At 40.9% G+C, this 10,803-nt stretch overlaps 2 long non-coding RNA genes across 3 annotated transcripts; both read right to left on the minus strand.

The window, feature by feature from the left end:
* Positions 1-3,097: 3,097 nt before the first annotated feature.
* Positions 3,098-3,890, minus strand: LOC131129745 (uncharacterized). The gene is made up of 3 exons (XR_009129880.1): positions 3,808-3,890; positions 3,559-3,719; positions 3,098-3,419 (listed from the first exon to the last, which is right to left on the minus strand). It is a non-coding gene; the product is annotated as an uncharacterized LOC131129745 (long non-coding RNA).
* A 205-nt stretch (positions 3,891-4,095) lies between these two features.
* Positions 4,096-5,719, minus strand: LOC131129744 (uncharacterized). 2 transcript variants are annotated; one of them, XR_009129879.1, is made up of 4 exons: positions 5,565-5,719; positions 5,313-5,427; positions 4,415-4,509; positions 4,096-4,177 (listed from the first exon to the last, which is right to left on the minus strand). It is a non-coding gene; the product is annotated as an uncharacterized LOC131129744 (long non-coding RNA). The 2 variants fall into 2 exon arrangements; XR_009129878.1 differs by lacking the exon at positions 5,565-5,719 and having other exon boundaries at positions 5,313-5,444.
* Positions 5,720-10,803: the final 5,084 nt, after the last annotated feature.

Below are 10,803 nucleotides of genomic sequence, written 5' to 3' on the forward strand. Positions count from 1 at the left end.
CTGTGGACAATTTGGAGTGGCCAATTAACCTAGCATGTTTTTGGAATGGGGGGGGGGGTTATTTCTGCCTTGGTCTCTTCTCCGGACGGGGTTTTTCGGGACATCTTCGCTGTCTTCCTGTTGTCGTTTCGTCGCCAGTCTGAGTCTCTGAGTCCCGCATGTCTGTTTATAGGAGAATTGATGAAATAACAGATGAGTGACATCTACTGGTGAAACGCTGGAACAACCATTGCATGAACGGCCATCAATCACGTAAATAATATCATCAGAATCATATGTTTTATTACACATAAAATGACAATATTGCAACATCAACACAATACATAAAATTTAATCTATTAAATATGAAATTTCTCACCATTTCGTTCTTTCCCCTCCGCTGCGTCAACTCGTTGGTTGGCCTCTGCCAAGGCTTCTTTGAGTTGGCTGATGGTGTTTTTTTGTTTTTTTAATAGTTCAGCCCTTCTTTGTCTCTCGTCGACCTGTCTGGCAGCGAAACCCAGAAAAGTCTCGGCCAGCACGCAGCTTTGCGAAAATAGGTCCTCGCGGGACACACACTGGTCCTGGGACGAGTACTGTTAAAACAAACATATTATTAACAGTCATTGATAGTAACGCATGGTAACATGCAACACAATGTTTCATATGACAAAATGAAGTGTACATGGAGATCCACATGTACAATATCAAATGTTATTGTTAATATTATTGAACCGTAAAACTATAGAAACAATAAAATATAGTCTAGCTTCAGAATAATAATGATATTGAAAAGTAAAATCACAGAAATACTTACACACATCAGCCGGCATTTGGTTCTCAGAGCTTGCACCTGAGGGTTTGTGGCTCTGGGCGATTTCGCCGGGGAAGAAGAGTTTGCCATTCTAGAAACAAAAAGAGATGCATAATATGTGTCCACATTTACTTAAACATGAATTGCATTCATGGTCAAAATATGGGGAAAAATAGGAAAGCGCTTACCTTTCAGCTGCGTTCACGGTGATGGACAGAGGTAGGAAAAAATGATCGAATGACCTCTTTTATACGTGATTCTACGACGATGTGATGGGCGTGGAATTCTTGGACACTGGACAGTTGTCATGTATTATTGGATGCTCCACATGTGGGCATGGCACAGCGGCACACTGTTGTATTTGATTCTGGCGTTGTTTGAAGGTTCAAACGATGCATTCATGGCCCTTTGATCATCTGTTGGAATCTCAGAATGAAACACCTGTGCAGGCCGTCCGTTGCAGCAAAGACACCCGACAGTGTATAAATGGACATTTTGTCATACTGTCAAGACAGTTACATCGATATTACTGCTGCGAATTAAGTACTTGATTATTTTCCTTTCTAATTAATTTATGTCTCAAATGAAGTGCATTTTACACGAATGCACGTAATGTTTGAGCAAATGTGGGTATATAACATGTGATGTATTTCTTTATAGAATGGCACATTTCTCGTCTCCTGCAAGGTTTATCAGCATAGATGACCCCGAGGTGGACTCCATCAGGAGCCAGTGCCAGGTGTTGAGTGTAAGTATTTGTAATTGCAATCGTAAATGTTTGTATTGTATTGACTGTTAACATGATAAAAATAAGAAACAATGTTATTTATATTGCATAACAAGATCGTGGTATTATATAAGAGCCAAATACGATGTCACTTGAATGAAGTGAGCATGTACCATTTTTGCATATGTGTATAAATTGTAGTAATGTATGAATCTTACAAAAATGTTGTTACTAAAACCAATTGCAAACAGTGTACTGTTACACAGTTAAGTATCATGCTCATTTGTTAATGTCTTCAGGTAAAGGTTGTAATAAGCTATTTAAAACACTGTCGTTAATGATAGCGTCTAGTATTGCAAATAATCTAATTTTTATTGTATTTGTGCAGTATTGATGCAGAGATCGCAGTGTGCCCAGGGTTGAATTAAATCAACAATGTGTGGAGGTGAGCCATGACATTATGGCCTATGTGACCAGGGAGATGGAGCAGAAGGAACGGGAGGAACTCGTGAGCAGGAGACAAAGGGCTGAAATTGCCAAATATAAATTTGGTCTCCAACAAGCTCTGCTAAGAGCTGAGGTGGCTGATGCAACGAGTCTTTTTGTTGAAGATGGTGAGAAAGTTCATGCATAAATTTATTGTTTTCAATTTCTGATCTATTAATGTGGATTTGTGTGTATCACTAAAACTTGTGATGTTTTCAATATACAGAAAAAAGAGAATGTGGCACCCAAACCGGAGAAGAGGAGACAAGTGCCTCCCCCTAGATGTAAAGTGTGTATTTTTGTAAATTTTTTCATCGGTGTTTGTAAATTTGTTGGAAGTTATCGAAATAAATTATATATTAGACAATTTCTCTTGTTTTTTTTGCTCATCAACTACTACACAAACCTGCACACATAATATTCCACCTTTTAAAGGGAGACACTGGTGCCCACGTAATTCTGTAGAAATGGAAGTAAACACACACACACACATATATATATACAGTGTAATGGTGTTCCAAAACTACAATTTCAGCAAGTAGAAAATGAGATTATTGTTGAACAAAACAAATATGCAATATTTACTTGATGTCTTTAATGTCATAATGGACTATCAAATATAGAAAATATATAAAAATGAGTATCTAAAATGTATTTTCTCTTTAATCTACTTCAGTACTTCCTGTCAATATATGAAACAAGAGTGAATGCAGAGTTTCAGCACACCTGAAGATACACAGGTGCGTAGGAAGCAGGTGTAGCCAACAAAGAGTTCAAAAAGAGGTTCCTGCACACTGTGTTGCTCTCATTCATTAGTTTATTTAGGTAACGTTTCAGTCCGTTTGACCTTCATCAGAAATATTAGCTAGACCTAATATGTCTGATGAAGGTAGACCTGGTATGCTAGACCTAATATGTCTGATGAAGGTCCAACAGACCGAAACGTTACCTAACTAAAGTAATGAATGAGAGCCACACAGTGTGCGGGAACCTCTTGTTGTATATAATATATAATATATGAAACAAACCATGAAAAAAATGCAGTAAATATGTCTGTCATTTTTGACAAAAATATAACATATCTACTAACAGAGTCTGAGAAATCTCTATTTGAAATATATAACCTCAGGGTACATCAACATGAGCATATGAGTATATGGCTGAAATGGATGCAGCATGTGGCTCAAATGCACAAAGAAGGACATTTTGATGACATTCTGACACTTATGGAAACATCAACACATGAACTTCTACACTTAGGGGGCTGTATGTAAGATTGTGGCTATTGTGGCTGTTGCTGTGCCTGCTCATCACATCTGTGCTTGAATTGTTGCTCTGACATCGCTTTTCCTTGCTGGAAACAAGGACATCAGTTTTGGTGTCCTTTCACCTCCCTTCTGGCACCTTCCTCTCCTGAAAGAGGGATATGAAAGAAGAGACAAAAGAACCAGTGACAACAAAAAGTGAAGTGCATACTTAAGTATAACTGTGAAACATACAGTAGTTGTTTACAGTCCTTAATGTGTTTAACACAAAAGATCCAAATACTCACCTGTGAGACATTAAACAAGGTAGGCCACCTGTGCTTCATGTCACTGATGCTCATTTGTATGTCGTATGTTCCTCTATGTGCAAAAGTTCTCCACATCAAGTCCTTAATGACTGGGCTGTCTCTCTTCTTTAATTGGTGATTAGTTGGTTTTGGTTCAGCTCCTGGAGGATAGCGAGGAAGAATACCACTTCACCACTGTTCCATGTTTTAAGGGAGCAAGGACATCTTAAATGAAGACAGGGTACTTACAGCCACATCCATAAATACTGTGCTTGACTTGGTAATGCTTGAGAAGCTCCCCTTCTGAAGTATCCTCCAATGTGCAGCGCCTACATTGCCAGGCCACGGGCCGCCACCTTAGAAAGGAGCATAAACAGTGTTAGGATGGTTTGTTTTTGAAAGGTTTTCATAAATCCAGATCCAGTAGTACTTTCTGGAACACCTCAAGACTGTATTAGAGGGACGTTGGGTACCTCTTAAGATCCTTAAGAGTGCAGAGGATAGTGCTGCCCTCAATCACTATGCCGACATCTACTGACCCATCTTTCCGCAACAGGTAAATCGCCATCACTTCATCTGCCATCTGCTCTTGAATGCTGGTTGATCCATCCCCAGCATCCTGCAGACATTGTAAAGGCAGCTGTTAAATGCTCACGTTAAACGTGCATCTCACAAGACAAGTAGCACCTCCTGTCTTCTAATGTCCACAGCTGCTTTACACCATACAAAAAACAGCTCCATCTTGGTGTGCAGTAAAGATAAATTAACTGTAAATATAAATGTACTGCTGCTGTGCACTTCGAGATTACATTTGGCCAAACCTTGAAAATCATGAAAAGTACAGTAGTATACCAACCTCAAAGTCCTTGAAAAGGGCACTAGCATGTTCAGCAAGATAGTCAATAAGGAATCGGATGACAACGTCCCTTGTCTGCTCACGTTGGATTCCATCTGCCGGACAGAAACATTGAAGCAGTGCTTTGATTCACAGGAAAAACTTAAGTCTCAAACATTTCAATAGAATTTGCATGAGAGGGAAGTTTGTAAGTAGTGATGTCAGCAAAAAAACTAAAACCTAAAAATTTGCCAGGCGCATGAATATAAGTGGATATTGTGGTGCGGTGTGCAAAGGATGTGAGAGATTGGAAACAGAAAATTAAGGAAGAAAAACCAAAAACTGTTCAAGGGGCTGTATGTAAGATTGTGGCTATTGTGGCTGTTGCTGGAGTGAAATAAAAAACAATCTGTATTGCAACTAGCAGCAGGAACGAAGCGGTAGCATCTGTTGTCACAGTGATATCTGGTTCAGGCTTCTGTGGCTTAAGCGGGTAGGATGGACGACTATTTTGCTTCTTACTTTCAGTCACAGTAACTAAAAGCAGAGGTCATGTCACTCAGGTGCTGTGCTGGTTATTGTTTCACTTTTCCTGCCCTGACATTGTGTCTGTGCGCTGTGCACCTACAGAAGGCTTGTTGTCACATCTTTATTTCAAATGAATATGTTTTCTTAGTCTCTGATGACAGACATATTTTGCGATATTTTATTTACTTGATGTGCATTTTGTACATACGTACAGCTCCTTTGAGAAAGAATGGAGGAAAGGATGAGTAATAAATAGGAGGGAGAGTCAGAAAAGATAAATGTCAGCTGTATGATGTGAACAGAGAATGGAGAGAAATGTGAATGAGACAGGTGGAATGATGACTATTGCAGGTAAGGTACAAATTTAATAGGTGGAGGATGGTTTTAATACCTGAAGTAGAATGTTCGTCTGTGCTTGAATTGTTGCTCTGACATCGCTTTTCCTTGCTGGAAACAAGGACATCAGTTTTGGTGTCCTTTCACCTCCCTTCTGGCACCTTCCTCTCCTGAAAGAGAGATATGAAAGAAGATACAAAAAATCAGTGACAACAAAAAGTGAAGTGCATACTTAAGTATAACTGTGAAACATACAGTAGTTGTTTACAGTCCTTAATGTGTTTAACACAAAAATCCAAATACTCACCTGTGAGACATTAAACAAGGTAGGCCACCTGTGCTTCATGTCACTGATGCTCATTTGTATGTCGTATGTTCCTCTATGTGCAAAAGTTCTCCACATCAAGTCCTTAATGACTGGGCTGTCTCTCTTCTTTAATTGGTGATTAGTTGGTTTTGGTTCAGCTCCTGGAGGATAGCGAGGAAGAATACCACTTCACCACTGTTCCATGTTTTAAGGGAGCAAGGACATCTTAAATGAAGACAGGGTACTTACAGCCCCAACCATAAATACTGTGCTTGACTTGGTAATGCTTGAGAAGCTCCCCTTTTGAAGTATCTTCCAATGTGCAGCGCCTACATTGCCAGGCCACGGGCCGCCACCTTAAAAAGGAGCATAAACAGTGTTAGGATGGTTTGTTTTTAAAAGTGCTGTGTAATTTCATGTACATAGTTTTTGGATTGCGTTTTAAATCCACAGTTCTAAAGAAAGAATTATAATGCACATTCATTCATGCATTCATTTTCGATTGCTCATCCTCACAAGGGTCGCAAGGGGTGCTGGAGCCTATCTCAGCTGTCTTCGGGCGTGATGCGGGGGCCTCCCTGGACTGGTGGCCAGCCAATCCCAGGGCACATATAGACAAACAACCATTCACACTCACATTCATACCTATGGACAATTTGGAGTGGCTAATTAACCTAGCATGTTTTTGGAATGTGGGAAGAAACCGGAGTACCCGGAGAAAACCCACGCATGCACGGGGAGAACATGCAAACTCCACACAGAGATGGCCGAGTGTGGAATTGAACTGGCACAGGGGTGCTCACACTTTTTCAGCATGCGAGCTACTTTTAAAATGACCGAGTCAAAATGATCTACCCACTACAAAAATGCAAAACATCTATTTATTTTCAAATGTATTGAGGATTATTTGTACGTACAATGTATGTTGATGTACCTTACATAACCAAATGAGCCAATATTGCAAAACACACATAATTAACTATTAACATTTTTTGTAATTACCTGAGTTTACTTTGATGACTTGCACTGAATTGAACCAGCCAGGGATGCATAGTCCGGACAGTAGCTGCTGATAGCCAGGTTAGCCAGGCAAACGCACTTCGAAAAAGACATTGTGGAAAAAAAAAGTCCACCTCCCATTCCGTATGGAAGTGATATGTTTTTGCCTTTTTACTTGGTCCAGCTCCTTCACTCATTTTAGTGACCATAAACTTTAGCGAGGGCTTAAAATCTCGCAATTCGCCGACTAGCTTAGCACTTTGCATCGTTGTTTACGCATGAGGGGTGACCTAAAGGTCAAAATTCAGTTGTCATCTGACTGGTTGTCCTGTATGTCAATCAAGTAACAGGGATGGATGATAGGCTGACATCGTAAGTTCTGCTGCACTTAGAGACGTTGTTTGATTTGATTGGTCGCCCGAAGGGCAACATTCAGTTGTCATCTGAATGGCTGCCCTGTATATCAATCAAGTGACGGCATTGATGCTGGGATGTTATTTTTTTAATGTCACGCCGCGATCGACCAGCGATCGACCAGTACCACCTCCGCGATCGACCGGTAGCTCGCGATCGACTTAATGAGCACCCCTGAACTGGCATCTTTTAGCTGTGAGGTCTGCATGCTAATCACTCGCCTGCCAAAAATGCACATTGACATTAATTAATCTCCAAATATAATTATAGGAAAACATGCAGTAATTCATAATTCGAATTAATATTTTGTATATAAAACCATGAATAATTTTAATGAACACTGTTGCCCATCTCTGTGTAGAGTTTGCATGTTCTCCCCGTGCATGCGTGGGTTTTCTCCGGGTACTCCGGTTTCCTCCCACATTCCAAAAACATGCAAATTTAATTCCAAGTAGACTCCAGCACCCCGCGTGACCTTCGTGGGGGTGAGCGGTAGAAAACGAATGTTGAATACTCTTGTATTATAATTGTAATGAGCTCCGGAAGTAGCTCGGCTGTTCCCACAAGAGCTTCCCATCGGAGCATATCGACATCACGTCATGTTACAAAAACAAAGTAAAACCAAGCAAAACACGGCGTACACACATAGAGAAAGAGAGCGCGGTTAAAAGCTTCACTTTTCCGGTTTGATGGTCCGTTACCTGTTAAAGTATGTTCGCCCAACGAACCATGTTAGCTGAGCAATTTGGTGGCTAGCAAACATAGCTAAAGTTAGCTTACGCACAACAGAATAGTGGTGACATTAAAAAAACAACACCCAGCGTATTTGAAGGAAGACGGGGTCGCTATTAGTTTAAAAATTGCAAGTGCTCTACTTACCGATGTATTGTCGTCCATATAACTTGCCGTGCTCGTCTTGATACCTTCGCTGGTGTTGTGTTGCCGGAAACTGTACCATAGACCTCTCATAACTCCACCCCTTTGGCCGCGAAGGGGGCACGTCATGACGGTCTACGTCACCAAGCTTAAGCTCTGGGTCATTTTCTGAGCGTAGTATTTTGTACATCATTCTGATTGAAACCATTTGTTTACGTTTTATTCTGAAGCAGTGCGTTGCGGTGTGTGGAATGCATTGGAACATTTTGCTCTTTATGGAAAAGTGGTTGGCTCTTAAAAGAGCCGTTGTGGTGAATCTACTGCAGATTTGCAGCGATTTCTCGGCGGAAGTTGAGGTAGAGCGTCTCATTTCCCCTCTCGTTGACATGGCAACCGTCGGCAAGCAAGTCGTGGACGGAGATGTTGGAATGCGGGATGCGCTTCATGCCGCGTTGTCGTAGGAAGCCGCCAAGGACTCGGTTAATCCTTTTCCTCGCATTGTCCAGTCCACGTCCTGTGGGTGCCGTCTGGTAACGCCAGTTCCAACGGGGCAAGATATCCGAAAACATCACCACTGTGCCGGGTAGCAAGTGGATGATGTAGTCGAGATCCGCCATCATCTTGAGGAGAAGCCGGTGTTGTGCCGAGTTTTGCATGCCTGCCGGAATATGCATCCACCTCGCGGGAGCGCGCACGCTCAGTAAAAACCGAAAATATGTGACGCTGCGGGTTTTTTTCGCCACAGGACTTTAGATTACGTAGATATTATACTTTTTGTCTGCTTTATCATTTACTATGAGATACCTAAAGTACACAGTATATGAAAACTTCGATTGGCTTGGTATTTGTTAGGTATGTCAAGCATTTGACGCATGCGTATCCAGGAATACGGTGAGTGGAGCGGGTTAGACATTTACAATGTAATTGTGGCGCTTTGTAACACATTTCTTCCACCATTTAGGTATTTCTGCATAACTAATGACAAATATGACCAAACCAACCAAACCACAAGGAAGAGTTGTTAACAGACAGTGAATGAGGCATGATGCAACAGTCGATCTCACCCGTTTGACATACTTTGGACTGTAAAATGAAAAATAAAAGTGTTGAACTTGGGGGCTCCACTCATTCATTCATTATGTGGCAACACAATGGTTATTTGGTGAATTTTAAATTCCCCATCAACAAATATGGGTGCATGCATTCTATGGCAGGGCAGATTTTGTGCCTGCCGAGATTTGCATGCACCCCCTATTTGGACTAAGATGAGTTCTACATGTCTATCATTTGAACAAAAAAGTTCCCCAATAGGAAATATGGGGTGCATGCATTCTACAGCGGGTGGATTTTGACCTGCCGAGATTTGCATGCACCCCCCACTTGGACCAGGATAACTGCTACATGTCTATAGTTCACATTATTTACTTTAAATACATCCATCTCTCATGTGGATGTCATCATTTGAACAAAAAAGTTTCCATATAGGAAATATGGGGTACATGCATTTTACGGCAGGGCAGATTTGCATCCACCCCTATTTGGACTAAGATAACTTCTACATGTCTATAGTTCACATGGTTTACTTTAAAGACACCCACCTGTCATGTGGACTTCATCATTTGAACAAAAAAGTTCCCTAACAGCAAATATGGGTGCATGCATTTTACGGCAGGGCGGATTTTGTGCCTGCCGAGATTTGCATGCACCCCCTATTTAGACCTGCGTAACTTCTACATGTCTATAGTTCACATGATTTACTTTGAAGACACCCACCTGTCATGTGGACTTCATCATTTGAACAGAAAAGTTCTTCAAGAGCAAATCGGGGTGCATGCATTTTACGGCAGTATGCCAATTTGCTTTTAAAATAATGTGTGCACAAAATGTGCCCTAAAAGAAATAGGAGCAGGAAAATGTTTTATACGAAAACTTTATATGAAAATATTTGAATTGTGTGAAAATTGTTTTAAACTATATACAGTAGAGAAATATACATGATCCATCAGCAAAACACATAAACACACACTCAATGGTCTTCTGCCCGCCTTACAGACAGAGAGGACAGAGATAGTCCGCATCAAGTGGTGGCTGACCTAAGCAACTGTGGTGGTACCACCTGCTGCAGTTGTCACAGCCAATCTGAAAATGACAAACATTTAAGGTGTTATTCACATCCGTCTTTTACTGTAGGCATTACTATCACTACAATAGTACTAAGTACAATTAGTACAAGTTGGCTTGTTAAGTACTGTATGTGTTCTGATATGTTCAATTTAATGTCATTACCCATAGCATGTCATCCGTTTCCTCAGACCCACAATGGTGGCACAGGTTCTTGAGGGATTCTAATTAAAAAAAAACATACACGCACACAAAAAAACGTTAATTAATTTGACAAAAAATCCACAAACTGTCCCTTTGATAATGAATTTTAACACAAACAAAAGAAGGCAAACGGTAGCACACCTGATTCACGGAGAAGAGTTTTGGCAATCTCTTCTCGCATGTTGTTGACAGCCCCTTTGCTGGTATCTAAGGTCAGGGGCTGGTCTTCCAGGATACACTGAGCAAACTGAAGACAAGTTATTAGATATGGACCCAATGAATTGTGATACTTTGTACATGGGGGGGGGGGGGGTTACAGACATTGACAGGACTAATACAAGCTGAAAATCTGTTATGAATATATGTGTGCATAAGACAGACTGATTAAGTCAACATTAAAAGTCTGGCTATATGAAACTGCAACTGTACTCACTTTCAAGGCTAACATACCACATGATGTGCCATCACCCTGAAGTCCATGAGGAAGGGTACCACATGTCCACCTTGACACCTTACAGTCCCTCTTCCGCATGAATGCCCTTTGAAGAAATGATACATCTTTGTCTATACCAGATTGATGTTTTTAACTGCTTTCTTTAAGTTCTTCTTACCTTCTTGTTTCCAG

Source organism: Doryrhamphus excisus, chromosome 5 (assembly GCF_030265055.1).
Source record: "Doryrhamphus excisus isolate RoL2022-K1 chromosome 5, RoL_Dexc_1.0, whole genome shotgun sequence".
Taxonomy (NCBI): domain Eukaryota; kingdom Metazoa; phylum Chordata; class Actinopteri; order Syngnathiformes; family Syngnathidae; genus Doryrhamphus; species Doryrhamphus excisus.